The 27,864-nt window shown below is 51.5% G+C and overlaps 1 long non-coding RNA gene across 1 annotated transcript in view; it reads right to left on the minus strand.

Moving 5' to 3' along the window:
- Positions 1-25,309, minus strand: part of LOC119704725 — a 58,793-nt gene extending 33,484 nt beyond the window's left edge. The window contains exon 1 of the long non-coding RNA XR_005258025.1: positions 24,317-25,309. This is a non-coding gene — a long non-coding RNA (uncharacterized LOC119704725). The remainder of the gene's footprint in view (positions 1-24,316) is intronic.
- Between the last annotated feature and the right edge of the window lie 2,555 nt (positions 25,310-27,864).

Here is a 27,864-nt window from a genome sequence, read left to right on the forward strand (position 1 = left end):
TCTAAAAATACCTCCTCAATCGATGCCGAGCATAAGCCGGCCCAGAGTGCCAAAAGCTGCGAGAAAGGGCATTTGTTCCCCACAGGATCACCCCTTTCTGTCTCCTCTCTATGCTGCCAGAAGCTCTGGATCTGTCCCTGCTGCCCATCCCATCTGGGTGCCTCTAAAAGGCTGGTCCCTCCCTTCCTCTCTGGCGAAAACCTCCATATTAAATCATTTGTCTGTGTCAATTGATTCAATATTGAGACGCGACTTGTAGCCACTTGTATCTAAATAGAATCTAAATTGTTATTACGGCTCCATAGTCGCAGCTTCTCCAGCGCTGTCCCTCGTCTTGCCAGCTCCGCTCCGCTCTAATTGCCTTCAGCACGCTGAAAACATGAGCGCCTACAATTTGCAGGGAAGAAATTATCATCACATCTCCTTTCAGATCTCACTAAATGCTGTTGTGTTTATTCATTCACCCTGTGATTGCTCCCGGGGCAGAGAGCAGCAGGCAGGCTAATAGCAGGCAGATAGCGTGCACTTCTGATCAGAGGCCAAGAGGAGCATGAAAGAAGAGGGAATCCCATCCCCGCACGTGCCGCAGGGGCAGCCCCCAACTCCCGGTGGCCGCGGAGTCCCCGGAGTGCTGCCTGTCCCCATCCCACCTGCTGCACAGCGGGGACAGCCGCTCCGGTGACACAGAGCCCTCCTTCACACGGAGCTGGGCATCGCACAGGGCGCGTCTCTGCGGGGTGAGTGATTGCCAGGCTGAGCCAGGGTGGAAGCAGCACTGGCCACAGCCAGAGCAGCTCGCTGACCCGCTGTCCCTCCTGCCAGGCTTGGCAAGTGCCCACCGTGCTGGGCAGCTCTGGCAGCAGCCCCGAGAAGGGGCACGGGCCCAGGCTGCCCATAAATCACCAGCTGCATGTGTGTCCCTGGGCCCTGACCCGGGAGGGCCGAGATTAATGGACTATCCGTTTAACCCCACTAGCCCTTAACTAGCCGTGAAGCGCAGGAACAGCTCACCAACAGCACCGGTGGGAACAGTCCCGCTCCGTGGGTGGCTGGGGCAGAGAGGATGAAGAGCCCCTCTTTTTTGAAGGAAAGCTGCCTGGGAAAGTCATTCTTTCCAGACAGGGGGGAGCAGCTCTGCCGCTTCTCCCCTGTGCAGGACATTTTTCATAATTACAAGGAAGAGCTCAGTCACAACAGCTCCACACAGCTGCAGTTAATACCGTGCCTGCTGCTGGCTCTGCAGCCGGTCCCTGCTCCACCTTCCCTTAGAGAGATGGACGGAGGAGAGAGCATCTCCCCAGGCAGTCCTTCCCATGCTGGCACTGCCAGCTGTGTGCCAAGGGCCTGGGCAGAGGGTTGGTGCCAGCCCCTGCAGTGGGCTGCCACACAGGGCCCCACATGGCTGGGAGAAAAGCATGCAGCCTTTGGGGTCAATAGAAAGGAAATGCACACGGCTTCATCCTCAGGGCAAGCTCTCCCTCCCACCAGTCCATCCTCTCTGCTGAGAGCCAGCTCGGCTGCTGCTGCCCAGCATCAGGGTGAGAGTGTTTGGGGCTTCCTACTGGTTCCACTCCTGGCTGCTTCTCCAGCCTGGCACTGGTCCCAGCAGCACCCAGACACGGGGTCTGTGCAGCACAGGAGGAGGCTGTGCAGCAGAATGAAACCCCCAGGGCAGAGCCCAGACACCTTTGCCATCTCTGGTGGTGACAGTGGTGTGTCAAAGCCTTGGCTGCAGTGCTGGTGCTCAGAGCCTCCCCACCAACCTTGCCTCCGTGCATTTTAGAGCAGAAAAAGGGATGGGAGATCAGCCTGGTGCGTCCTCAGCCTCCCTCACCTGCCCTGTGTAAGGTCACACAGTAAAGCCCAGGGCAGGGGACTCCTGGTTCTGTGTTGCAGCATGATCCCCTTGAAGAATGAACTGATCTGCCTTCTCAGCCCAGCTCCGACCTCCTTCCACCATCAATCCACCCTGCACACCCATCTGTGGCATTGCCCCACACCATCAGGGATACCTGGGGCAGGGTACGGAGGCATTTTCCCCATTTTCAGCTGACAGCCCTCTAACACCATTTTGGGTTTTTAAGGCAGCTGCTTCTCGGGTGCAGATGCAGTGTCCTCATCAGGACCCGGCTCCTGCTCCTCAGGGGAGGAAGGCTGAGGTACTGTGCTTTGTACCCTGCTCCACCTTCTTCCTCAGCCTTGGGAAGACAGAATCACAGAATCACAGAATTTCTAGGTTGGAAGAGACCTTTAAGATCATCGAGTCCAACCCACGTTCTAACACCTCAACTAGATCATGACACCAAGTGCCACATCCAGTCTTTTTTTAAACACATCCGGGGATGGTGACTCCACCACCTCCCTGGGCAGATGATTCCAGTATTTGATCACTCTTTCTGTGAAAAACTTCCTCCTTCATTCCAGCCTGGATCTCCCTTGGCGCAGCGTGAGACTGTGTCCTCTTGTTCTGTCGAAGACCTGAGGGGTGGTGGCCAGGCAGCATCACAGCCTCACCAGGACCTGCAGGTGCTGGCTCCCTTCTGTGGAAGCAGGGCTGGCCAGCTGAGAGCGGGTGTCAGATGTCCCCAAACCCGCAGTGCTCACTCTTTCAATATTGTTGTACAGGAAAATGGAGAGTAAATATGAATGAATTCACTATTACCCGTGTGAGATAGGATGTCGTATATTCACACGGTTAAGTAAAAGAAAGTAAATGGAAATCTTTATCACTATAGACTGCTGAATATTAATAGTTATTGTTTGAGTTGCTGCAGCATGGAAAAGTCAATTATAACCTAAGTGTAAAAACGTCCTGAATTATAGATAAACTAGGCAAGGATAGAGACGAATCTTCACCACACAATACAAAAACTGCGATAAAAGGAAAAAAATAACTATGATAAGAACTTTAAAACAGTAGCTGTCAAAACTCACTGGACGATTCTTTATGTTAGTTAATGCTATGAATATACCAGAATCCTGAAAGGGTTAAATGCCTGCATGTTAATCACTTGCTTTATTTCTGCAGCCTACACAGAGACATGGGCAATGGAGGGGAACTAACATGTTTGCATCTTCAGCACAAAGCCTGAATTTTCCAAACAACTCCACCCCCACACTGAGGCCAGGGCTTTCCAGCACTCTTTGGAGGATCAAAATGGTCATGTTTTCCCGAGTTTTCAAAAACTGAGATTGAAAATGCAAGGATATGTGCCATGGCAATGGCTGCTGGGCCCTGAGTTTGTGGACAGACCTTGCCCTGGGTCCCTCTCCAGGAGCAGAGCATCATCCCTCTGCTCTTGGTAAGAGTGGAGCTGCCTTAGGGATACAGGAGGTCACTGACTCCGAGCCTGGGAGGTGAAGCAGAGCTGTTGCAGCCCCAGTCCCTCCTCATGAGCACACTTGTGAGATCACACCATGAGGTGTTCCCAAAGATACGCTGTGGAGGCTGGACAGGGCTTGCTGCACCACACGTTCCCTTTTGACTGGGGATCAATCCATATTTCCTGCATTTATATCCAGAAGAGACATATGGATATCTTTGGGAGGTGACTTTGCTCCCCCTGGGAACAGCCTAAAGCTGGCTGAGGTCTGGCCAGGGGACAGTGTGACAGGAAGGTCTGCTCAGCACACTGGGGAAGAGGGGCTGCCATTCCCACACCACTGCAGAGATGGAGACCAGTCCCTTGCAAGATGTCACCCTCATTTCCATGACTGTTCCTGGCAGTGTGCAGGCACAGGAGGAGGTCACACCTTCTTCAAGTCTCTCTGGATCTCCCAACATCCCGCTCTGCCCCGCTGATGGCAGTGATTTTGGCTGGTGTCCTCCAGCCCCGCAGCTATGCTAATCAACCACTCATCCCACCTGAATTTCCCTAGCCACAAGGAAGCCTTTTGCCCCCAGATCTCAGATGCCTTTGAGGCAGGAAAAGAGGCGAACCAGGGGATCCCTGCCCCTTGAAGGGCCAGCATCCAGTGGTCGCCCGGAGCAGAGGTTTCCAAATCACATTAGCTGCACACGTCCCCGCTCCCAGGCGGTGCCAAGTGACCCGTTAGGGCAGGGGTAATAACTGCAGATTTCCAGAGCGAGGAGCTTTGACCCTACACCAGAGGTGATGTGCTTCCTCTTCAGTAATTAACCCGTCCTGCTCCCGCCCCTCGCAAATGCCGTGTCATTATTTTGCAATCTGGATCCTTCAAACGAGTATCTCTGCTCTCGTCGGCATCGTTTATCCCTGGAGGACAGTGCTGGAGTGCATTGCACCGGCATTCACAGCTGAGAATCGCTTTCCTGGAGGAGCTGAGAGGGCCAGGCAGTCAGCCCGCTTCCCCCTGCCCCGGGGCAAGCTGAGCGGGACGAGCCGTGCTGTCCCTGTGCTCTTGCTGTGCTGATCCCAGCAGGAATTACAGGCTCTGTCCCCGCTCCTCTGTCCGGAGCTGCTAGGCTAGGTGCTGCCTGTACCTTCTGCCGGCATTGATGAGGGACTGGAGGCTGCCTTCTGAGGCAGAAATGGGGCAAAGCCTTGGCTCTGGATGGAACGATCCGAAGCTGTGGCTGGTGGAAGTGAGGAACATTTCCCTCCCCAGCCCCAGCCCAGCTCTCCTCCCGTGAGAAAGAAGCCAAAGGCTGCCGAGCCCTCGTTGTCATCCCGTCACCATCCTCGGCTCAGATCTGCTGCACATACCAAACCCCGCTGCTGAGGCTGCACAACTATTTCCATTAGAAGCCATAATTAAGGTCAAAAACTATTTCTATTATAACCCTGCTTTGCTCACTCAGAGCTTCTTGAAAAATTCTCCTTTTGCTCTAATTTTTTCCATGCCCTGAGCCCAGAGGCAAATTGGGAGTTAATGTTTAAATTAAGCCTATTGAGGAGCATCTGAGAGATGCCAGAAGCACCCTGTCCTGCTCTGGAAAGAGCCTGCATCCCCAAACCAGCTCCATGTCCAGGTCTGGAGGGGGGGCATTGCTAGAGCTGAGTGGAGGAGAAAGCTGATTAATATTAAGCTTGAATAATATGGGTCCATTGTTTAGACATAGAGTATTTTTATTAATTCCACGCTAGCATTGTGCTGTGACCCCATGCACCGTGCCCATGTGAGGATATTTGTGTAGTCTGGATATTAAAATAATTTCAAAACAAGGAAATCTTGGCCCCAGCCAAGATCAGAGAGGCAGTGGGCAGCAGCCCGAGTCCCCTGCCCGTGTGGAGAGCTGGCACCTCTGCCCAGCCCCGAGTACCATTTGCAGACAAAAGATGAACCAGAGCAGGAACAATTCAGCCTCAAAGCAGCTGTAAGTGTTCGGGTCTGGCAGATCACCTGCCGCAGGTCCTTCAGTGCTGCAGGGTGGGAGAAGGGCTGCTAGGAAGGTTACAGGCTTCAGGAGCAGACATTTGGGGAGATCCTATCACTTCTGCTTGCTGCAGGCACACGGGGGTTGTTGCAATTAGTGTAATTTCCTCTAGGAATCTAAGAAAACACCAGTTCTCCAAATCTGCTGAAATTCCTACCCTTCCAGAAAGGCAGGTTAGCAGCAGCCAGCCGGCACCTCCAAACCACCTCTGCTCACAGACAGAATTTGTGACTCATTAAGGCAACAAATATGAACAAGATCAATATCACCGTCTTGAACAACTCCAGGTACGATTGGCACGAAAAAAATCATCTGATCCGAGCTGTGGGAGAGAAGAAACACTCTGGGGCAAGACCCTGCAGGTATTCCGCTGGGATGAGGCAGAGAGGCGGAGATGAGCTGGTGTAAAGGCGTAAGGGTGTTTTTTGGAGGAGGTCTCCATTTCAAGGGCAGTTTCTCCTCCCGGAGAGGCTGCTCAGAGGTCTCGGGTTGTGTGCAGGGACCAGGAGCCGGGCAGACTGTTCTTGCGCGCATTAATCCCCTCCGTCTGCTCGCCATACGGGCTGCTGCGGCGGCCCCGGCGGGGAGAGGAATGCTTTTGTTAGCCCAGCGCTCTTGGCAGCCGGGAGGGATCGCTGAAAGCAAAGCGGGCACTTAACGAGCCGCGTCTTCCATTATAATTAAAGTGAGACCCAGAAATCAAAGCTGTTATCTGCCTGCCTGCCTGCCAGGCGAGACGCTGCCCTGAGCTGCTGCCAAGCCGGGGTCCCAGCCGAGCCCATCGGCTTTCTGCCCTGAGGAATGGCTGTGGCCAGGGGCCAGGGCGAGCCGCTGGCACCAGCTGCTTCAATTCGCAGGTAACCTGTCTCCAGCGGGACCAACAGGGACAAGCTGTCAGGGACCAACAGGAACAGGCTCACCCCCTTTTCTTCCCAAGATCTCAGGCGCCGGGTCACCTTCAGAAGGTAGGGAAGCCATGGTTTTCGGCTGTGGCTCCCAGAACAGAGGCGCAAGCCTGCCTGTTCACATGCTGTCTTGTCATTCCCCATGGCAGGGCAGTGGGGTGAGCAGGGGAATGCAGCTGAGCTTTACTCTGCTCAGCCCTGGCAGGGGAAGCCTGACAGCAAGTTTTCACCTCAGGTGCCCTAGAAGTGATAGGATGCATAGGATGAGGAAAGGAGGATTTTAGCAAGGAGGACCTTCCCTGCCCAGCATCCCAGGGCATCCCACTCCCTACCAGGCCAGGACTGCTCCTTGCGCTGGGCTGGCGTCTCTGTGGCCACTGCAGAGCCCAGACTCGGCGGGACCCTTCTGGTTGGATCAACATCTAATGGCCACAGCTGGGGGGAACAGCCGAGCTGGGGACCGAGGGGTGAAAGGGCAACGACTGATTCACAAACCACCCAGTCACCAGAACAAAATTCCCCTTCTAACAAGGCATGGAGCAAACAAATTATCTTTGTTGTTAGGAAATCTGTAAGCACTTATGGTTATAATTACCATCTGTGGTTTTGCCATTCAGGTAAAGTAGCAGCAGCAGCACTGATACGGGTTAGGCTCAGCCCCGCGAGCTGCTAATCAAAACCAACCCCTTTGCCTTCAGGTTGAAGATGATGTCAAACTTGATTGAACGTCCACCTTTGATGGCTTTACCTGAGACCTAACAACATCTGTGTCCTACTCACAGTAGCTCTGAAAGGTAATATGTGTGAAAGAGAGAAGCCGCCTGCCATCCAAGCAGTGAGCTCCGACTGAAACATCACAGCTTCAGGAATCAATAAAACACAATTCAAAGAAAAAAAAAGAATGGAAAAAAAAAGTGTAAACAACAGAGACCAAAGCCCAAAGAACTGGTCAGAAGATTTATATGCAGCTTAGTTCAAATTTCTGTAATCTATTTAAATTAATAGCCACGTCCCATGCTAAATTGCTTCCAGAGGCCAACAGCTTCCAGGTTATTTTATTCTTTGCAAGGGAAGCGCAGAGGGGGACCTTGCTGTGGGCTTAACAACGTGGTGCAACTCATCCTTTGAGGGCTCAAGTCCGCATAAGGAAGGAGCTTGGACACGGCAGTGAGCTGGAGAGGTCTCACTCAGCCTCTGCCCAGCACCTCCCTGCAGAGAAATGCAGTGGGAAGCAGGTTTGGTGTTGCTGTGCCCTGGTATTTGCTGTGCTCCTTTGGAGTGGGGACAGGAGCATCCTCCCACGCTCAGAGCCCATCTGTGCTCAGTCTAGCTGAGCACAGCAGCCAGCAGCACGAAGGACCCAGTGTCCCCACCAAGGAGATTCCCCTCACCATGCTGCACGCTGCAAAACTATTCAGGCTTGCCCAACATTTTCCATTTTAAGATCTTCCCTCAATTCCTTTTAACCGTGCCAGCATTTAGTTTTCAAAAACAAGAAAAGCCCCTGGAGCTGGGGGCATAACCCAGGCCAGGAAGATTTCAGCCGATGTGCCAAATGAGATTCTGGAAAACAAAGATGGCCAAATTGAGAAATTCTTGCAGCCGCTTCAAGGAGAGGCTTGAATTCCTCTGCATTTGTGGCGGAGCTTGAATTTCCCTGGGGTGCTACAGCAGTTTTCCCAGTGATAATTCTTCCAAGTTGTGCAATATTTTAAGCTTCTGAAACTCCTGGGTCACCCGTGCCGAATGAAGAGCTCGCCTTTGCTGACTGACAACTCAGAGGATTTATCCAAGCCCCAAACTGTGAATGCTGGGAGAGCAGAGCTCTCTCTGCTCTTGCACCTTGCAGAGGCTGAGGTGACTCCCATTTCATGGTGCAAACTCTCCAAATCCCAGGCAGGGAGAGAATGGAGAGGAAAACTGCACATATGCCAAGGGGAAGGGAGGAATGTGCCAGAACCTGGTTGAGGAGGGCTGGGACTTGGCAGGGGTGAGAGGAGTGCCCCAGAAGTGCCACAAATACTCAGGCTGGATCATGGGATCCTCAGCCTCCTGCAGTGGGAAGGCAAGGCATTTGTCAAATATGACCTCTTATTTGTGCTAGGAAGAAATATTTAATTCCCTGTGAGTGAAATTCCTGGTGTCAGGGCCTAAAATTTTCATGAAACAGAGTAGCATCAGATCACCAAGATGGGAAGTTCCACCCAGCTTTCACCCCATATCTATAAGCTCTTGAGGAGGAAGAAAAAACAATTCAGAAAGGTCTCCTCCCTCTCTCTATCACACACTTGGTATCTCGACACAAAACCCCACCTAAGCAGAGTTAAAATCAAACTCATTCTCTCTACCACAACCCATCTCTGGCAGAAACTAAGCCCTGGGAATGAGAGCTCCAAAAACTGAAAGCAGGAAAATCTCCTGGAAATCATTACACAACCCAGGACTGTTGCGACACGTCTGAGGTGTAATAAACAAGGTGCTCGACATACCAGCAATACCAATGCTCTGCCCTGCGTCACTGCCACCCACTTGCAGGAGACTTTTGTCTGTCCCCAAACCTCTTCTGAGCCTCAAGAGATCCTGCTGAGGTCTCCAGGCTGAGATCCTGCTCCAGTGTCACCCAGCCCCAAGCAGCCACCATCCTGGAGGGAGGTGACAGCCCTGGGAAAGAGGGGTTGCATGGATTTGATGTTGCTGTTTTTCTGAGTGGGACTTTTGAGGTTTCACTGATGCCATTTCTATCTGTAAGCACAGTAACCACTCTTATTGTGAATGGTAGAGGACCCTTCCCTGCACCTTGCCTGCTCTGGGGAGTGCAGAGCCTCATACACAGACTGCAAACCCCTGCATCCGACAGCATCCCCCTCCCTGTGCCCAGATCCAGCACCAGGGGTGCAAAAACTTCTCACCAAGGATAGAGAGGTTACCCCTGCTCCCAGTGCAGCTGCTCTGTATAAACCATGTCCCACAGATTATCATCTGAGGGCAATATTTTAACCACAAACTATTCTTGTTTATCCGTTATAGAGGCAGGCAGGTGCAGGAGGCTCTTCACACTGAGTCATGAGTGTGTAAGTTATGGCCGGGGGGATCAAAGCTCTCAGTGGCACCAAGAGCTGCCATTACTCTTCAGTGTTACCTGGACATCTCCTGCAGACAACTCCCCCTGTTTGTCCATGATTCCCCTCAGCTTTTAACAAGCCCTTTCCCTAAGCATAGCTTCTGCTCCTGCTTCTCACTGGCAGTGCCCTGGAAGGAGCACTCCAGCCCCAAGCCATTCCCAGATTCAGCAGCCATCAGTGTGCTGCTGATCACAGGCACCCCCCAGGAAGGCTCAGCTCCCCCTGTCCCCAGGGAACAGGCAGCTCACAGGCAGGAGCCTGCCAGCTTTGCAGTCCTCATTTAGGCACCGCTGTCCCTGAGGATGGGGATGCTGCAAATGCCCCAAATTGAATGTACACCAAGGGAGGGAGCCACTGGTGCCCCGTGCCAGGCTGGAGGGGGAAAAGCAGGGCACAGAGAGGCTTTGGCACCCTGGCTCAGTGCTGTTACCCATTCACTGGGGGAAGGGAGGTTTTGGGGACAGACTGATGGATGGATAAAGAGCACAGTCTGGCAGCCAGCCTCGTGCTGGTCATCCTCACGCTCCCTCTTCTGCAGCCCCAGACACTGGCAAATTTCTTCCTGGAAATATTTGTAAAATGTAGGCAGCTCTTTTAATAACTGCCACATGGCATGCTTTAAAGAAAACCAAAAACCCCAACAGAGTGTCAATGTCTCCTTCAAGCTAATATCACGCTAGTGCTGAGCACAGTGAGTGGTGCAAGAAGGTGGATTTACAGCAGAGGCACAAGGTGAAGCACTGAACTCCCTGGGTTCCTGCTCCCAGATTTGCTGCCTGTGCTGGAGGAGATGCCTGTGCTCACATTCTCGCCACACTGTGCCTCAGTTTCCCCAATGAACACCAGAGTAGAGAGGCTGGGAAGCATGTCCATATCCCCCCAGATCTTGTGGAGAGATCAGTGAGGAAAAGACACATTATTGATGAACTACTCTGGGATGTCTGTTCCCCTTCTGGGAGCAAAGAGTCTGGGAGACAGCGGGACTGTTCTCCTTCAGAATCTGATGCCTGGTGGTGGGGACAGTGGAGGCTGCAGAAAGCCTTCTTGAGGAATGATTTCTCATGCCTGATCTTGGTCAAGGAATGAGTCAGAAGAGATGCTTCAGTCTCCTTTATCAGCCTGGAGAAAAGCACGAGCAGCAGGGTCCCAGTCACAGCTTCTCTGGTCCCATTTCTACTGCTTCTGCCCCAGGGGGATCAGTTCTGCCTGGCACTCACACAAACCAAGCAGCATCTCTCCATGCCCCGAAGGAGGGAGGTGAAGGGGAAGGCTATCACTCTGGGGTAGGCCAGGTAACTCCCAGGGGCTTGGAGAATGAAATGGAATGGAATGGAACGGAATGGAACAGAATAAAATAGGATAGGATAGGATAGGATAGAATAGAATAGAAGTATTGGGTGCAATCCCCAAACAAGTCCCTCCAGGGAGCAATGAGAAAAAGGCTTACATGCTCTGAATGACCCTCTCCATGGTAGAGAACACCTTTCTGCTCTGCTCAGCCTCCAGCAGCAGGTGTCAAGAATCCTACAGTGCAAACACCTCAGTCCTGTTTCCCCGAAAGCTTTTCACACCAGGTGCCTCCCTCCACATTTTCACTCTGGCATGAGCCTCTTCATCCCATGTTTGTTAAAAGCATCCAAACAGGAGGTTGGTGCGGCTCCCAGCTCCAGGATGGAGCAAGACAGACTCATATCTTCCCTGTTTTTCACATGGTTGTGAGTGCACAGTTCCAGGATGACTGAGTCTCACTGCCACGATGGCATTCACCAGCTCAGGGAGCATTTCCTGTGGGTAACGGAGGCTTTCCTGGGCTTCCCAAGATTTGCATGTCTGACAATTCACATTGGGGAATGCTCATACACTGATATTTCCAATATTTGGGTACTGTAAAGCAAGTGCAGCTGATGTGGAGTCATTAATATGTAATAAATGCAACTCCACCATGGTGCTTTGACAGCCACAGTTTTCATAAGAGAATGACTCTTCTGAACACACTTTAAACCCAAACAAGCTTTTTCCTGGCAGCTGACAGAAACTGGGTTTTTAGGAGGTTTCACTGGCACACAAGACTTAGGTGTGCCTTTGCTGAGGAGCCATTCACCTTTAAACCTCGACACAGGCAAGTTGTGCAGGGCTCTAGGGGCACAACCAGGGTAGTGGCAGCATGGTGGGAGATGCAGGTGGGTGAGCTGGGTTGGGGAGGGGTCACCCCACTGCCCCCAAGTGGGCTGGTGGTGTTTCAAAAAGGGGTCCTGCAGCGCTGACCTGCACGGATGGCACTGTCTACTGGCCTGGAATCCAGTGGGATTGTGCTTGGGACGCTGCTGCAAGGATGGATTTTTATTCCTTCATTGTTTTTTCTTTAATTCCAGAGCCCTGGTTTCAGCCTGTGGGCTGACACTGGATTTCAGCACAGACATCAGGCAGCGCAGCTCTTCCCGCATCAGCTCACACCTGCTTCGCAAAGCTGCTCTCCATCCAACACACACAGCCTGTTTGCAAGCTCCGTGTATGTTTGCATAACCTCGGGTTTTTTTGGCCGGAAACCAGGCTTTTGGGAGGATTTCTCAGGCTTTCAAAACCCATCATGGTGCTGGGGCTGTGAGTACGTGTGCTCTAACCACACAACGTGACAGGCAGGAGGAAGGAGCAGCGGCCGCGGGAGGGAAAGATGGGTCTGTCCAAGCTGTGAAAGCAGACTTTTTGGGATCACACCTTGCTTTTTTTTCCTCTCCTCAGAGATATTTTCTTTCAAACATCATAAAAAGGTATTGGATATTCTTTCAAGGATGCCCAGGAGAGAGAGCAGAAGGAAAGGCAGCCTGCAGCATGGCTCTGTGGATAACTGATTGCTTTGCTCATTTTGGTCTGACCCAGAACAAATATGTTTCATTTTTCCAATGAGCTGGTAAAAAAAATACAGTCCCCTTATTTCTAGTTTACTTAGAGCTGTTTTTCTTTCCTTTTCTTTTTCTTTTTTTTTTTTTTTTTATTCTCTTCTTAATGCAGGGCAATTTCAGAACAAAAAGCCAAAATCGAGACTTGAAAAATCACTTTTCAGGGTTTTCTTATTCTTGTCAATACGATTTTCCCCGTTCAGCCTGATTTCACAAACCATTTACAGTCACCTTGAAACACCTTTCCTTGGCCCTTTCACTGCTCACCAGTCACCCTGCCCAGCTGTGGTCCCAGGGCACCCCAGCACCAGCAGCTCCCGCTCAGGATGGGTCTGGCAGGGCTGTGCTCGCCTCCGCGCCGGGATCGTGCCGGCAGCTCGGCTCGACACCGCTTCCCCAGCGAAAGACGCTTCAGACTAAAGCTGAGATGTGGTTTGCCAAAATATTTGACAACACGAAATGCTGCTTGGCTGGGTGCCAGAAACCCCATTTGAAATGTGAAATTCAGCATGCTCCGGCCCCAGGAGCCATTCCCACGTAGCCAGGGAGGGCAATGACAGCACCCAGGCATGGGGATGGAGCAGAGGGCCCATTGCCTCCCATTTTGACCCTGGCAGAGCATGAGCATCCCCAGAGCTGTGGGAAGCTGTCTGCACCTCTCCTGCCCAGATTACAGGGTTGAGGTGATCCTACACCCGGGGACCCCCTGAGAGGGCAGAGGGAATTTGCCCAAGATGGGGCATGGCTCTGGGATAGCCTACCCTCCTCCTCCAGCATGGATCCCAGCTGCAAACCCACCACGACACAGCCTCCAGGTCCCACTGGCTCCAGCACAGCCTGCAGCTGAGGTGCCAGCCTGAGTGAATGAGCCCTTGCTGAATGCCAACGTTTTCCCCCACTCACAGGTGGCACAGGGGGACTGTGCCAGGCTGTCAAATGGTCCTGGCACGGCACCATTCCCTGGTCCCTGTTTGGGAGCTGTGTGCCATATGCCCTCCTTGCTGCAGCTTTCACAGGACTCCCACCTGCCAAAAGTGATGGCTTGGGCGAGAAGCAGAGCACAGTGGGCAGCAGGGCTGCCATGGGGCAGAAAAACCTCCCTCGTGTCACTGAAAAACATAGAAGGGTCTCAAAGCCCCTGTGGCAGCAGGACAGGATGAAGGCCAGGGCACAGACATGCTGCTTCTTTCCTTTGTAACTCAGTCAGGATTTAACGCCGGGTAAATCTGTCACATGGACCTCATCTTTTTCCCTGCACCGTAAAGTGCTGAGCACACATCAGGGTGCTGTAAAACTAACTCATAATAAGAAATAAGGTCTTCCAGGATGAAAAACTAATGTGTTATCCTCAGCACAGGGAGAGGTGTGATAGAGGTAAGTGGTATTTTTGAGAGGCATCCCTGCCTTTTGTGCACTTTGTTCTCCAAATCTTGCTGTGCCAGGTGTTGGGAACACCCACTTCTGCCCAGGCTGTTGCCCCTCCATTACAGCCCTCACAGGATGCCCAGAGCTGCAGTGGTCACATGGAAAAATGATGCCCATTGCCCTCCCACTCCCTGCCAGCCTCCACTTGGAATAGCCAGGGTTGGTTTTTGTGCAAACCAAATACTCCAACCTTCATTTGCATCACTTTGCCTCTGTGCCAGAAAGAGAACAACAAAATTAAAGAGCAAAGCACAGCAGTAAATACAAATATAAAAGCAAAGAGCAGCATTCCCGGCATCAGTAATACATGTCCAAGAACTCCAAATCCCAGCACAGAAAGATGGTGCTCCTGGAAGGGGGTAGCAGAAAGGAGGAAAGTCTTCTCTGAGATCCCTGAAGCATAAATCCCCGATTTGAGCTACGAAGTAGAGCATTAAGATGAAAAAAAAAAAAAAAAGCCCAACCCTTTCCAACCCTTTGCCAGTATGGTGATGTTCATGAAAAGAATAAATATCTGGAAGGAGAGTGGCTGTTATTGCTGGAATAACACAATCACAAAGAAACACACCGCAAAGAATTACACTGGAACTAAGAGGGATGGACGCTCGCTCTGTATGCAATTAGGCACAGCTCTGAGGCAGGGAAACACACATTTTTCTAGAAACACTGAGCTTCTCCATAGCACAGAAACCACCTCCTGGATGGCAGGATAAAGTATTAAAAAAAAAAAAAAAAGAATAAAGGGAACAGAAATCTGCAGTATCATAACAGAAATCACAGATCAATGTGTTTGCCCTAGGAAATGAACAGATACACATCAGGACTTGGCAGATAAAGGAGTCTCCTAAGCAAAGCAGAAACAGCTCAAAAGGGAAGGAACAAAACTGAGAAGGAAAGAAAGGGAAGAGGGAGCGGGCTCTGGAGCAGACACCATCAATCTGCACATGTGGAGAAGGAGTCAGTGGCAGTACCTGCCTCCCGACCGGCAAAGGCTGTACATGCAAAGAGGGAGGACAAACAGCCCTGAGAAAATACAGATGATTTGCTTCCAAGGACTTTTTCTTGCCAAAATTTACAGGCCTGCAGTTCTCAGTTAATAGATGGAGCTCCCCTTAGAGCTTCTAATGGAAGAGGCTGAAATGAAAACCACCCGCTCCCCGAGGGAGAGGGGGGTCAGATCCAACAGCCCGCTCGAATGTGTTCTGCATCATCTCTGCCGGGACAGACCCCTGGACACCTCATCACACGCCCTGAGATAACGAGCTATATGGAAGTGGGAATGTGGATTTTTAAATTAAAAAAGAAGAATAAACGGCCTAGCACAAAGAAATCATCATCAGAAGGAAATCCCAGTCTCCCGGCACGCCTCAGACATGCGGGGTTTTGCTTCTTCCCTCCAGGACACCGCCTGCCTGACTGCTGGTGAATCCCATGGGATTTCTGTGCCTTATCTGCTTTCTGGGTGGAGGGGGTAAATCTATTAAAACCGTGCAGATTTTGCTTTCCAGCTCCACTCCCCAGCAAAGAGCAGTTTCACTTTGGTTCCTGTCGATACAGGGTGGGGAGGGGAGGGCAGATCATCTCCCTCCAGGGCACCTTCCCTGAGGTGATGCTGCAGCAGGTGGACAAGGGGACTTGGGGACAGCAGCCAGCAAGTGCTGTGCCTGCTGCAGCTGTTTGGAAGAGGCACCCACTGCCAGCACCCAGCCAGCGGCAGCTCCAAGCACGCCGCAATCAATAACTCTGCCCAGACCGAGACGCGCTCCCAGACCCGCACAGGCTGGCAGGCAGCAAATGACACAATGGTAAAAAGAGGGACCCCAAGAGCTATTAAACACAATAGGCAGCAAACGCCTCCATCGATATTCTGGACACACAGCCTAACGCTCTCCATAAATCACTCCCCATCACACTGAGAACACAACCTTTGCAGAATTGGCGAGGTGTCGTTCAGCTCCACGGGCAGCGTTAAATGCAAACTGTTTAGTTAACAGGATGACATATTTGCAGTTTGCCTGCATATGCCCCAAGTTGTCAGCCTGTTCCCAAACATACAAGGCCGTCGGAGTTCTGGCACCAAGCAGGGCACTGATGGATCCAAAGGGTAATGGAAAAGTGAGGTGCCTCGGAGGAGCAAGGAGCAGAGCAAAACCCAACTGGCTCGTTATCCAGGCTGCAACATCAATGTCAAAAAGTCTGCAAAATGAGTGTGAAGGGATTATCCTGCCCCATGCATATCCCCAGTTTGCAAATTCAGACCCCTCTGTCCCCTCCAACCCTTCTAACCCCCGTGGCCAGTTCTCTCCACTGAGACAATCCATGGGTAGCTGAGGAGGAGATGAGAAGGGGACCAGGACAGAGCAACCCCCCCACTCAGCTCCCAAGGAACAAGGTGACCATTACAGTGAATTATCAGGCCAAAGGCAGGTGAATGAGCTCCCACTGAGTTGGGACTAAACAGTGAGCTGCCATCAGGAAAAAACGAGCGTAACCCAGGAGCAAAACCAACACACAGGACCCAAGGGCATGTCATGCAGGAGAAAGGCACATGCAACCATATATGTAGCATGGAACGTGCATATTTAATATATTCGCTTGGCAGATGGAATAACTTTGTTAACAGACTATTTAAATTCCTGAGGGGGTACCTGTAACTATTAGAAATTGATTTTATGAGCCTGTTATACAAACATTACACTTCAAGGTCTAAAGCATATTGAAATTCTTCCTGTTCTCTCTCAAACAGATGGTGCTAGGAATTTTTCTGAACCTACTCGTATCCATAAATACTACCCGCCAATCCCTCTTGCAAGACAGAAATGATCCTAATTAGAATGGTGAGCCCTCACCATCTTTTCCTCATCACACAGTTACTATAAAAATGCTCCAGAATAGGACAGTTTTGGCAAACCCCTCCCTGGGCAAGCGGCCGTGAGTACTCCCCTATGTTTGTCTTGATCAGACAGAATAAAAAGGGTTTCCGTGCCTGGAAACAAGGCAGAGAGAAAGAGTGGGATGGCGACAGGAGTAGTCAGTGTCTGTGGGTAACAGAGGCTTAGAGCTGGGTAAGGATGAGGATGCAGTGCCAGCAGCATCACACCTCCAACCCCAAGCTCAGCAACATACTCAGGGCTTCAGAGTACACCAAGAAATTGCAGAGAAATTATTGTGGGGGGTGATATTCCCCTACCACAGAAAAAAAAGGGCTCGAGGGATTGGATTCTAAGGAAAAATTAAAAGAACTCAATTTGCCAAGCTTGACTAGGCATCAGCCAGGAGCAGGCATTGGGGTTGGGAGAGCCTGATGAGGAGTCCAGGTGCCCAGGGTATTTCCACACCACCAGGAGCTGCCTTCCAGGGCATTACAAACAGGAGTGGGGAGATCAGAAGCAGGGTAGCACTGTAAATACAGCCCTGAGCTCCTCTGGGAGCCCTCCACTTGTATCTGTGGCTTCCTCAGTGGGTGTTCAACCAGAAATGAAATTTTGCTCACTGAGATATCTTTCAGGGCCGGCAACAGATTCATTTAATCAAGCAGCCAGATTTGTTGCAGGATGAAATTAATTTTTTTCTGGGTAGGAGTGGAGGTAGTTGAGGGAGATGAGAGCTCCTATTCAGGGGAAAGAAACAATACATGGTGCGATAAGGTGCCCGGCCTCACAGTGTGAATAGCAAACTGCAGCTCAGATAGGCCACCGGATATTTTTTTTTTACTATACTGCCATTCATGAACAACCCCGAGCTCAAATACTGCCATAAAGAGCATTCACTGAATGGAAAAAAATCATTAAAAATTGTGGCCTCTTCCTGGACAACTCAGCAACAGAAAGTGCCAGCTACATTTGTTGAATAAATTGCTTGCAGGGAATAGTTTTTACTAGGTCTAAATGGGATGAAATTAAGCGTAGGGGGATGAATGCCAAGTACCACAAAACTATTCCTGGGTGTGAGAGGTACGAGGCAGGGAGCAGCCTCTCCAGGCAGACCTTGACAAAAAGCCCTGTCCAGACCCCTGGTACATCCTTCCACCAGGCACCCCAGAGATCTGGGGCTGCTTGGTCTGAATTCGGCACTTCTGTGCCTCATCAGAGGGCAGGGGCTGGCCACTGGGTCAGGGACTGGGGCCACTGGGTTGAGAGCAAGTGGGCATGAGACTCTGGGGGCTCCCTGTGTGCCCTGGAACACCCCAGCAGCGGATTTGTCCAGGTATCTCCCCACCAGTCCCAGCCCATTGTGGAGCTGTCAGTGGATTGTTTGGATTTGGGAAGCTCAGAGGGAATCTCATGCACATGGGAGAGAGGCAGAGCTTGCAAGAATAAGTCCACTCTTTGCTTCCTCTGGTTCCCCTGCTCCTTAGGTGCAGCAGCCATCCCCAGGCTCCCATCCTCAGTGTTTCCAGCCCATTCCCTGCCCTGACTCCCAGGCTCACCCCAAGGAAGCACCACAACCCCCAGAACAGAGGCAGGCCTGACACCAGCAACAGTGAAGCTTTTCAACCAGGTATTTTCTAGGACTTCTGAGAAGGTTAGAGGAGAAGGTCTTATTAAAGAGGAGAAAAAGAAAAAAAAAATTCCCCAAATTACTTGCTTATTCCATCTGCTGTCTTGTTTGGTCAACACCAAGCAGGGGTTATCACAGGCTGAGGGCTGGCACCCTCTGAGGGAACATTATAAGGCTATTTCACAGCCTCCATCTCCACAGGAGAGACATTTTTGTCCCTTTAACAGCCATTGAGAGTCAGAGCAGCCCAGGGCAGGGTGCTCACAGACCCCCAGCCCCCATGAGCAGGCTCTCCCAAGCCCCAGCAAGGCGTCCCAGCCTGTCCCTTGTGCCATTCACCCCGCAGCCCCACCAACAGCTCCAGGCCAGGCACAGGTTGAGCCAATACCTGCAGGGTTTCCCCGGGCTTTGACCCGTGTGTGGAAGGCATCTGTGGGCTCACAGCGAGCAGCAGCTCCTGCCGTGCCCCGGGGCGATGGCGCGTCGCAAATTGCCACAGACAGGGGACTGAAATGCGACCCAGCAGCGGCCAAGTGAGCCAGCATCCTTCCGTCTGAGCGCACAAACGCACCGTGCCGTGGAGCAGGGAGGTGACAAACCCTTGCCAGGCACAATGGGGACACCATGGAGGTCCAGGCCTTCCCTGCAGGGAAGGGAGGCTCAAGGGGGATCAGGCTAATCAGCCTCAGGATCTCCTCAAGATTCACAGGGCAGGAGGAACGCAGCGGTGCTGTCCCAGTCCCAGCCTGCTCTGCCCTGCCAGTTTATGAGCCCAGGGACTGGGAGTCCCCGAGAAAGCAGCTGGAGGAGGATGGGTGCAGATAAGGGTCAAAGGACCCTGGGAATAACAGCTCACCTTGAGCTATTTGGAGATTTTGGACCAGACACAAAGAGTCTGGTGAGCCTTGGTGGCCTCTTGGAGCCATGAAGTGTCCAGGGGCCCCAGGGGCATGGTGCAGCCCTGCTGGCCACAGCAGGAACGGGACAGGAGAGACCTTCAAAGAGCATCAAAGATGCCCTTGACCTAAGGACTGCAGTGACTTCACATCAAAGAAGCACCACCCCTTCCAAAAGCAATCCAGCACCAGCCACATCCTGCCCTGCTGCCACAACCAGATAAAAACGGAGCTGAAATTGGTGTCTCGCTGCCTACCCCCAAATTTTCCTTATTCTGTGGATGGGGTGAGACCCTGAAACAGAAGGTTTCTACTTGTGTCCTACTCCAGGTGCCTCCAAACCACTGCTGGGGACACTGATGGGATGTGCTGGGCAAACCTGGAGTAACAGCAGGGTTCTGGGTCCAAAAAATCTTCTCAAGAAGCAGAACCAGCAGCTGGGGATATGCCATGGTCACAGAGCTGAGAGGAGTATCCAGACACTTCCTTGCCAGCCCCACGAGCATTTCCATCACACTGGTACTGCAATTACAGAATCAGCCAAACGGTTAAAGAGGCTGGAGGGTTTGATTTAAATAAATAATAATAATTTAGCTTCCAAATTGCTCCCACATTGAGGTGCTTCAGGCTTTGTGCAATGCAATAAAAACCCTCTCTAAAAACAACAAAACATGCTAAAATGTTATCAGAAAAACACTACTCATTAAAATTAACAATTAAAACAAATTAGAAAGGCTCTACTGACACGAGGGCGAAGGAGAGCATCCAAATGAGGAAAAATGCCTGGTAATTTTTAGTCACTGATAAGCAAAATAATGGTCTCATTTAGTACTGATTACCTAGAATTATTTAATTTTACTTCAAATCATTCAATTTTTGGTTCAAGTTACCTAGTAATTTTTAATTACCGATACATAATGCAATGACGAATGGCTCTTATTTACCTCTGTCTCCACAGAAGCGTGCAAGAAATCAATAGGCATTTCTGGCAAATTATTAAGCGACTTGATGAAATGACAGGAATGCTTTTCCCATTAGCAGCCGAGCCCCAGCCCAGGATGGGCACAGGGCTGGGCTCAGGCTGAGGGAGGAGAAGCCAGAGGAGCTCCCAGGCAGGGAGGCTGGAACACGGAGCAGCTTTCGGGAAGCGATGGGGTCAGAGCTGGGAAAAGGCAAACCCACCCCGCTGCACTCAGGAAAGAGGCATTTGGTCCATTTTTAGCAGAGAGCAGGCTCAGCCACAGACTCTTGGCTGCCTCATTGATTTTTCCCTCTTAATGGAAACAACCTGCAGGACTGAAAATATTTGCAAACTGCTCCGGACAAAAAAGGGAGCAGCAATAACAACAGGGGCAGAGGGGAGGCTCTTCCAGGGCAGTGTCATGCTGTGTCCCTTTCCCAGCATCTCTAGGATGTTTGCCTTCCCCTGGGCATGCTGCCTCTCTCTTTTTTTTTTTTTTTTTTTTTTAATCCTCAAGCAAGAGCATTCCCTGGGTATTTGCCACACATGGACCAGTCTTGTTAAAGATATGAGGATGGAAAGGGTCAAAGAAAGAGGATCTGATTGTCCTTAACCTGTGCATGGATGAAAATCACCTCTTGTCACCTGCTGGAGAACTCGTGCCTCCTGCCAGAGCCAGGATTGCTCAGGCAACTCATCTAGGCAGGATTAGAGCTCAGAACGATCTTCATAAATCAGAGACAGAGCCAGGAAAAACAGGAGGGTGTTCACCAAGACAAGTGCAAGGTTCAACTGAACAAATACAGGGCAGAGGGGAGGAAGCCTAAATAAATACAGGGAGAAGCTGGCAAGGCAGCTGCTCTGCAGAAAAGAGCTGGGGGATGTAATGGATTGCAGGCTGAACACAAGGCAGGAGCCTTGTACTGCGACAAAAAAAAAGATTAAAAGATTAAAAAAAGAGTATTGTTGGGAGATACAAAAAGAACATCTTGCCTCCAGCACCCTCCCCAGCCCTGCCAGAGTCTCCCCTGTGAACATGTCCTGTTTTGGGTGCCACCCTGTAATGGAGTGGGAAATGAGCAGTGAAAGCTGGCCAAGGTCAGTGAGGTCTGCCAGAAGTCTGCAAAGCCGTGCAGTGCTGCCTGCCTGGGGTCAGCCATCCCCTGGGGAAGGAGATGGGATGTCCCTCAGCTGGAGGGATCCTGCGGGGAGGAAGGGGCTCAGCTGTGGCGAGTGAGAGACAGTGGGCTGAAGCTTCAGGGAGGACGAGCTCCTTTTGGCTGTAACACCATCAGGAGTGAGTATCACCTCGGTCCCAGAGGGGCTGAGAAACCTCCCACAGACCCAGCAGGGGTTGAGCTGGTGCTGCCGTGCTGCTGGGCTGTAGCTCTGGCAGCTGCTGCTCTCCCCTTGCCTTCCCAGCTCACATCCAGCCACGTCTTGCCCTGCCCAACACCACCACGGCTGTTTGGCTGCTGAAGTGTTTTCAGCAGTCACTCCTATTATTTTTTTTAAATTAAAGAAATAGCTGTGAAACACTTGATAAAAATCTATAGCTCTCCTCGCCAGCTTGCAGATAGAGTCCCACGACGGTTCATATTGGAAATTCAATTCCAATCAGTGTATTGGCAGGAAAGGATTAGGGTCAGTGCCAAACACATTCATCCTGGCCAGCACTTCCATGACTCTGTGCGCTCCACCAGCCACTCCAGCTACCTGCAGAGGGCCCATCTCAGGAGCTGGCTGCTGGAATGATTCCCTGTGGGGCGCTCATGCCAGCAGCCCATGATGTGCCCTGTGGAGGGTGTGGGCACATTCCTTGGTGATGCCTCCACATGCCCAGGCTGTGCCTGCTTCCCTTGTTCCCAGCAAAGCTCCTGTGCAGATCAGAGAGCCCTGAGGCATCTGCTCTGGTCTCTGCTGCACAAGCAACGGGGCCTGGTGAGCAAAACCTTCAATGGTCCTTCCAACACCGTTCCCTCCACCTTCTGCAAGGACCAGCCCCATATCAGGAGACACATGAACCATCTAACAACAGTAAGTGGGATTTTGCTCACAGTAAGGGCCTCCAGGACCCCCTTCCATCACCTCTGGGGCTCTGTCCCATCAAGTCTCCCAGTCCAAGCTGCTCAAATACATCACAACACAGAGCTTGGTGTTCAGTAGAGACCAGGACACCAAACTGCCTTTGGGCACGTGAAGGCAGGGCCAGGCAGAGCTGTCCCAGGCTAAGGCAACACAACAGTGAATGTCACATTGGGTTCAGGTGCCTCACAGTTAGGGAGATATTGGAAATAGAGTCAGCAGCGGAGAATTTCAAGCAATTGGGTTTTTTAAGGAGTGTGGAGATAAATCTGAATAAAAATGAGTAAGGTAGAGGCATTACCCACAGGGTCTTATCTGATCTGGCATCCAAACCTGCTATTGCCTCCACTTCCCTATCTCGAGGAGCTTTTTAAATGTGCACAGCTACAAATCACACTCTTTCAGTTTAAGTGTCAAATTAAATCAAGACAAACGTTCCCCTGTTCCACATTTCCTTTGGTCCTTGGCTAAGCCCTGCAGCCCTTTCCCAAACCTCCACCTCCCACAACCTGGCACAACCCCAAGCCTTTGCCTTGGGAGACATCTTCAGCCTGAACTTCCCATCCCTCTGGCATGCAGAGCTGCTCCACTGCCAGCCCCTCTTTCCAGCAGGAAAGTTGTTGAAGACTTTTTGCAGAGGAGTTTTGATGTCAAACTCCTTCAGTCACCAGCTTTAAGCCCTTTACCAGAAAAAGTCAGGGAAGACCAGAGTTCATCTTGGCATCCAGCTCACTCCTCGTCCAGTGTCCATCCCTCATGCAACAGTGAAAGCTCTGCTGGGACAGACGGTGAAATCCAAAGAGCTAAAAACTGATAAGAAACTCATTTTTACACCAGCACATGATTTATATGTGGCACTCACTGCCGTAAGATACAGCGAGGCAGAGAGTTTTGTAAGATTTTAAAGAAGATCTGACATTTACGCAGCTAATAGAAGATTCTGTAGCTCCATGAGTCAAGGTAGATAAAAGGAAGATGCCTGGAGGGAAGATAAGGCCATGTGCTTCGGAGCATAAGCTAATGACTAATAGCAAAAGACAAAGAAGAAAGCACCCCTGGGAGGCTGGGTTTTTCCTGTGTACCAGGTGTTTGCTTGTACCTTCTCTGAAGGTCCTGGCACATGTTTCTGCAAGATCGGATATGCGACGAGCTGCATCCCAGGCTTGCCCCAGGACAGCAACTCCCCTGCTCCTAAAATTCTAAGTTTTGTTTTGGTTTTAAATTAGACCCAGATCTCAAAGTCCTGAGAAGCCTCTGTCATTAATCCTCCTGACACACAACCTGGCCGCATGCACTGGAAACCATTGCTCAGGGGTTGGCAGCGCTCCAGGCAGAGGGGACTGAGCGCTGACTCACAGGGGCCCCAGGGATGCTGACACGAGGGCAGGCACCAAGGATGTCATCATAGCTGTACCTGCACAGAAAGATCTTGTCTGAGCAAGAGCATGGTGCTGCTTGGACTCTGCAGCAGCTGGAGGGACATGGGTGACGCTGGCAGGACAGATGGGTGCACTGCTGCTGAGCCCCATCTCCACAGAGGGGACCGCACACCCTCGTGCACTCGGGGGCTCTCACTGTGGCACCTGCTGCAAAGCATGAGGCCAATGTGCCACAGGTCAGGACGCACAGTGGCAACTCACAAGCCTCTCCTCTGGTAGGGTTAGGAAAGACATCACATATCCTGGGCTGGAGCTGAACCAGAGGCACCACTGCTCAAACGTTCTGGCGCTGGGTGTGGTGGCACCGGCGCTTTGTGTTCACGTGCAGCCACATACTCCCACATCCCATCTCCTTATTCTTCCACTGCAGCAACGCTGCCATGAGCCCTCCTCCCACCTCTGCCAGACGTGCTGCTTCACTGCCTTCTCCTTTGAACCCCCGTGTGCCTGTGCACTGACATCCGGAGCTGTCACTGGCCGCCTGCCGGCGCGTGCTCCGTGCCTTGGTCCAGCATCTCTTACCTTCACAGTGTTTACATGAGCTCAGCCTCCTCCTCCCCCAGGCTGTCTGCGGGCTCTGTCCTGCCTGTCAGCACACAGAGCTCTCTTTGTACAGCTACTGTCCTCCAAGACATGCATGTTTAGGACCCATCCCCTTCCCTTACATCCCTGAACCAACCCCACTCCATCAGCCAGCTCTAGGGCCATTAACACCACCCAGGTTCCTTACCTTGAGATTTGTGGGCCCAAATGCTCCTTTGTCTCCTGACCAGTGTTTCTACACAGAAGTGGACCCCATCTCTGGGGCCAGCCTGCCACTCTGCCTGGCCCAGCTGTGCAGAAGGCAGAGCTGCTCTGTCTGCACAGCCTCGCGGTGTTTCTGGCCATGGAGAGGGTCCCTCAGCTGCAAGATGGAGATGAAGGTCAGAGCACTGCAGGATGATGATTTCAACCCTTCTGCTCAGACTCATCATGTTCCTTGCCTTCACAGCCACCTTCCCATGCCTGCTTTTCCACTGTGGTGGGTCAAACCCTGCTCTTGCCCTGCAGCCCCACGGCTGAGGTTGGGTATTTTCCCCATAGGTGCTGCCACTCTCCTCCTGCCTGCCCTGCCACAGTCCCTCACCCCACCCTCCAGGACTGCTGCTCCCCCCAACACATCCCCATTCCTGGCAGGGCTGGTCTCTCCTGAGCTTCCCCATTTTGGGCAGGAGACAAGCTCAGCTGCAGCACTCCTAGTCTAAACAAAAACACAGGTACAGCAGCCCGACCTCCTCTTCCTCCTGGTGCTCTCCCCATGTGCTTGTTTGAGCCCCTCCCAGCCACAGTCTGTCATTTACTGATGGTGCTTTAATTCAAGAGTGGGAGAACTCTGGGGAAAGATTGATTTTTCTTTTCTTTATGTATTTCCACAGCACCCAGCAGACCCAGTCAGCGCACCAGAACACACACAGCCCCATCAAGAGCCAAATGGGTACTGGCTCCATCTCACACTTGCCTTCATACCATCAGTGGAACAGCCGCAGACCAGAGATGAGCCTACATTCCAAGGACTACAAACACAAGGAAAGGAAGAAACCCTAAAATAACTCCCTCAGCCTGAAGCCGGCAGCACCCAGAGCCATCGGGGAAACCCACCCCACCCTTCATGCCTCGTTAAAAAGGCTCAGCTGCCTCTCAGCGAGCAGGACCCAGCTGCGAGGGACTGAAGAGCCTTTTAGCATCCCGGCAGATTGCAGCGAGCGGGTGTGATTTGCTCCATCCTGATGGGGCAGAAAGTTGCAGCTGCGGAGAGCGCTCCGGCATTTGTTACAAAAGAGCTCCCCACCCTTTTCTTTCTTTTTTTTTTTTTTTTTTTTTCCCTTCTTCTTAAAAGCGAAAATATTTGCTTCAAGCAGCGTTCAGCGGAGCGCCGTGGTCCCCGGGCGGTCCCCGCGCTGTCGCAGCCCGGGCTGCGCGGTGCCCATGGCCCTGCTGCCATCTTCAGGGCATCTCCCACCAGCTCCCGGGCTGCGGCGGCTCGGCGGGAGGGCGTTCCTGGCCACAGCTCCTCCGAGACCAAAGGCTGGGGGAAAAAAGCCAACAGGCAACTTCTGGAGGACTTTCCACAGCACGATCCAAGAATTAAAACAGCTAAACAGATTTTACATATTAAGGCTACAACCCTTTAGTGCAACATTAAAGACTATTTACTTAAGAGGTTGGGGATGTTACGCTGGGAAGTTTTCCCTTCCACAGATGCTCCGAGCAGCGATGGGAGAAGCCTGCGAGCAGCAGTTCCTGGTGTTTTATGGGGTCGTTGCTGCTGCAGCCAAAAATGCTCGTCAGCCTCCCAAAGTGGACGTTTGCCAGCGCTGTGGTGATGGGCAGCTGGTCCCTGGGTGATGGCTGTGGGTGCTTTCCTTCTCCAAAGTCACATGTTGAGGACACCTGAGGATTGTCACAAGCAAGTCACTGCCCTTATGGTTACTTACAGAGCTGAGGATCTGGAAAAGCATCCATAAATCTTCTCCTGTGCCATTTTCCCAACATGACATTGCCCAGCCTTTCCCTCCTCCCCTCTCCAGCTTCTCTCCTCTGGATGACCCTTGGGAAATCTGGAGGAATTAGAGATTAACAGAGAAAAATATTTCACCTAATCAAAAAAAAAAAAAAAAAGATATAATCAGAAGAGCTCGTTGTGAGCCCAGAAACCTGATGGGCTTTAAAGCTTCAAGTTTTCCTCCTGACCGCAGGGAGCCGTTCCCACTCCTCCGTTGGAGGCGCAAAGGAAGGTAACGCCTCCCGCTAAATCCAGATAACCCCGTTCATCTTCTGCCACGGATCTCTAACGTTTTTACTGGACAGGAGCCAAACACTGGGAAATCCAAGCCTCACCTCCAGCCCGCTCTTGGGCCACCTGTGCTCATGTCGGCACAGCTACGAGGGCCCTGCGCCGCCTCCCGAGCCGTGCTGTGGTTTCCTCCCACCCCAGACGGCGCTCCAGGAGCTCTATCTCCAATCCGTTATGCTACATGGGAGGAACCAGAAAGCCAGACTTTGGGTCAGCAGATTTTTGTTGGGGGAAAAAAAACTAAAAAAGAGCAGGTTTGGCTCTTTGTAGACACACTTCCCGCTACAAGAAACTGTGGGAAGCCCCAGTGGTGCTAAAGGAGCCACTTTGCCCCAGTTTTTTGATTTCTCTTCCCTGTCCAGGTCTGTACCTGCCACAGACCCAGTGATGTCTCCATGGTTTTCAAAGTTACGACCACCTGAAATTGTGTTTAGATGAGAAAAGCAGCTTTCATTAATGTCTAACATGTCCCCTGTGTGCCCAAAATGCTCAGAAAGCTGAAGAAAAATTAAAAGTCATAATGTATTTTTTTATTCTTATTGATTTTTAAGCCTATTTCATTTTGGGGAGCTGGCTTGTAATTTTGGAGCGCTTGTGGGATAATACAAGTACCCGAGGCCTCATGGCAGGATTGTACAAAGACTTTTACTCATGTTTTATTTTTCAGTAACCTTGATAGCTAAATACAGTCTTGTGGAGAAGAGGTTTTAATATTCAGGCTGCCAAAAATAATTGCTTTTCAGTATTATGTACTAAACCACCTGATGGGGCCACGGCACTGGAATTCACGTGGGCAAGCTGGCCAGGACAGACCTCTAGTGAAATGTGGGGATCAACCATCCCATCCCAGGGCTGCCCTGCTTTTCCCTGGCTTTTATTGCATGACCCTGGACTTACTACCAGAAAACTGGAATGTCGTGGATGTCATGGCATCTCTTGGTGCTCATGGGCTCGTCTGGCTGTGCAGGGCACACTGCAAGCCCAGCAGCTCCACATGCACATCCTTGCTCAGGAAGCCGTGCTTTAATCAAGGCTCTAGGATCCTTCCTTTGCTCGCCTGGGGCCAGGGGATTTTAACTCTAAACACATTAGAGTGCGAGATTGAAAGGTAACGTGTTCTCCCGGGGCTGCCGAACAACGGAAAGGAGCCTGGGTTTCATTTGCACGGAGTGTGCAGTGGGAATTTCCCTAATCAAATAAAAAGAAAATGAAAAACTCACTCTCTCCAAAAGTTTAATTCTCTTAATTACATTAATTGGAGAAACATAGGAGCCTCCTTTGCGTGCCTTTCTTCTCTGCAGAGGAGAAGGGCTGCAGAAAGGGATTTCTCTTGCATGAGGGTGTAAGCTGGACTCACATCTGCTGTCAGGATGGGATGGGGATGGAGGAGGCACAGCAGGGATGCTCTGTGGTCAGCCTTGCCCCAAAGACAGCCTGGATGATCC

Source organism: Motacilla alba, chromosome 9 (assembly GCF_015832195.1).
Source record: "Motacilla alba alba isolate MOTALB_02 chromosome 9, Motacilla_alba_V1.0_pri, whole genome shotgun sequence".
NCBI lineage: Eukaryota > Metazoa > Chordata > Aves > Passeriformes > Motacillidae > Motacilla > Motacilla alba.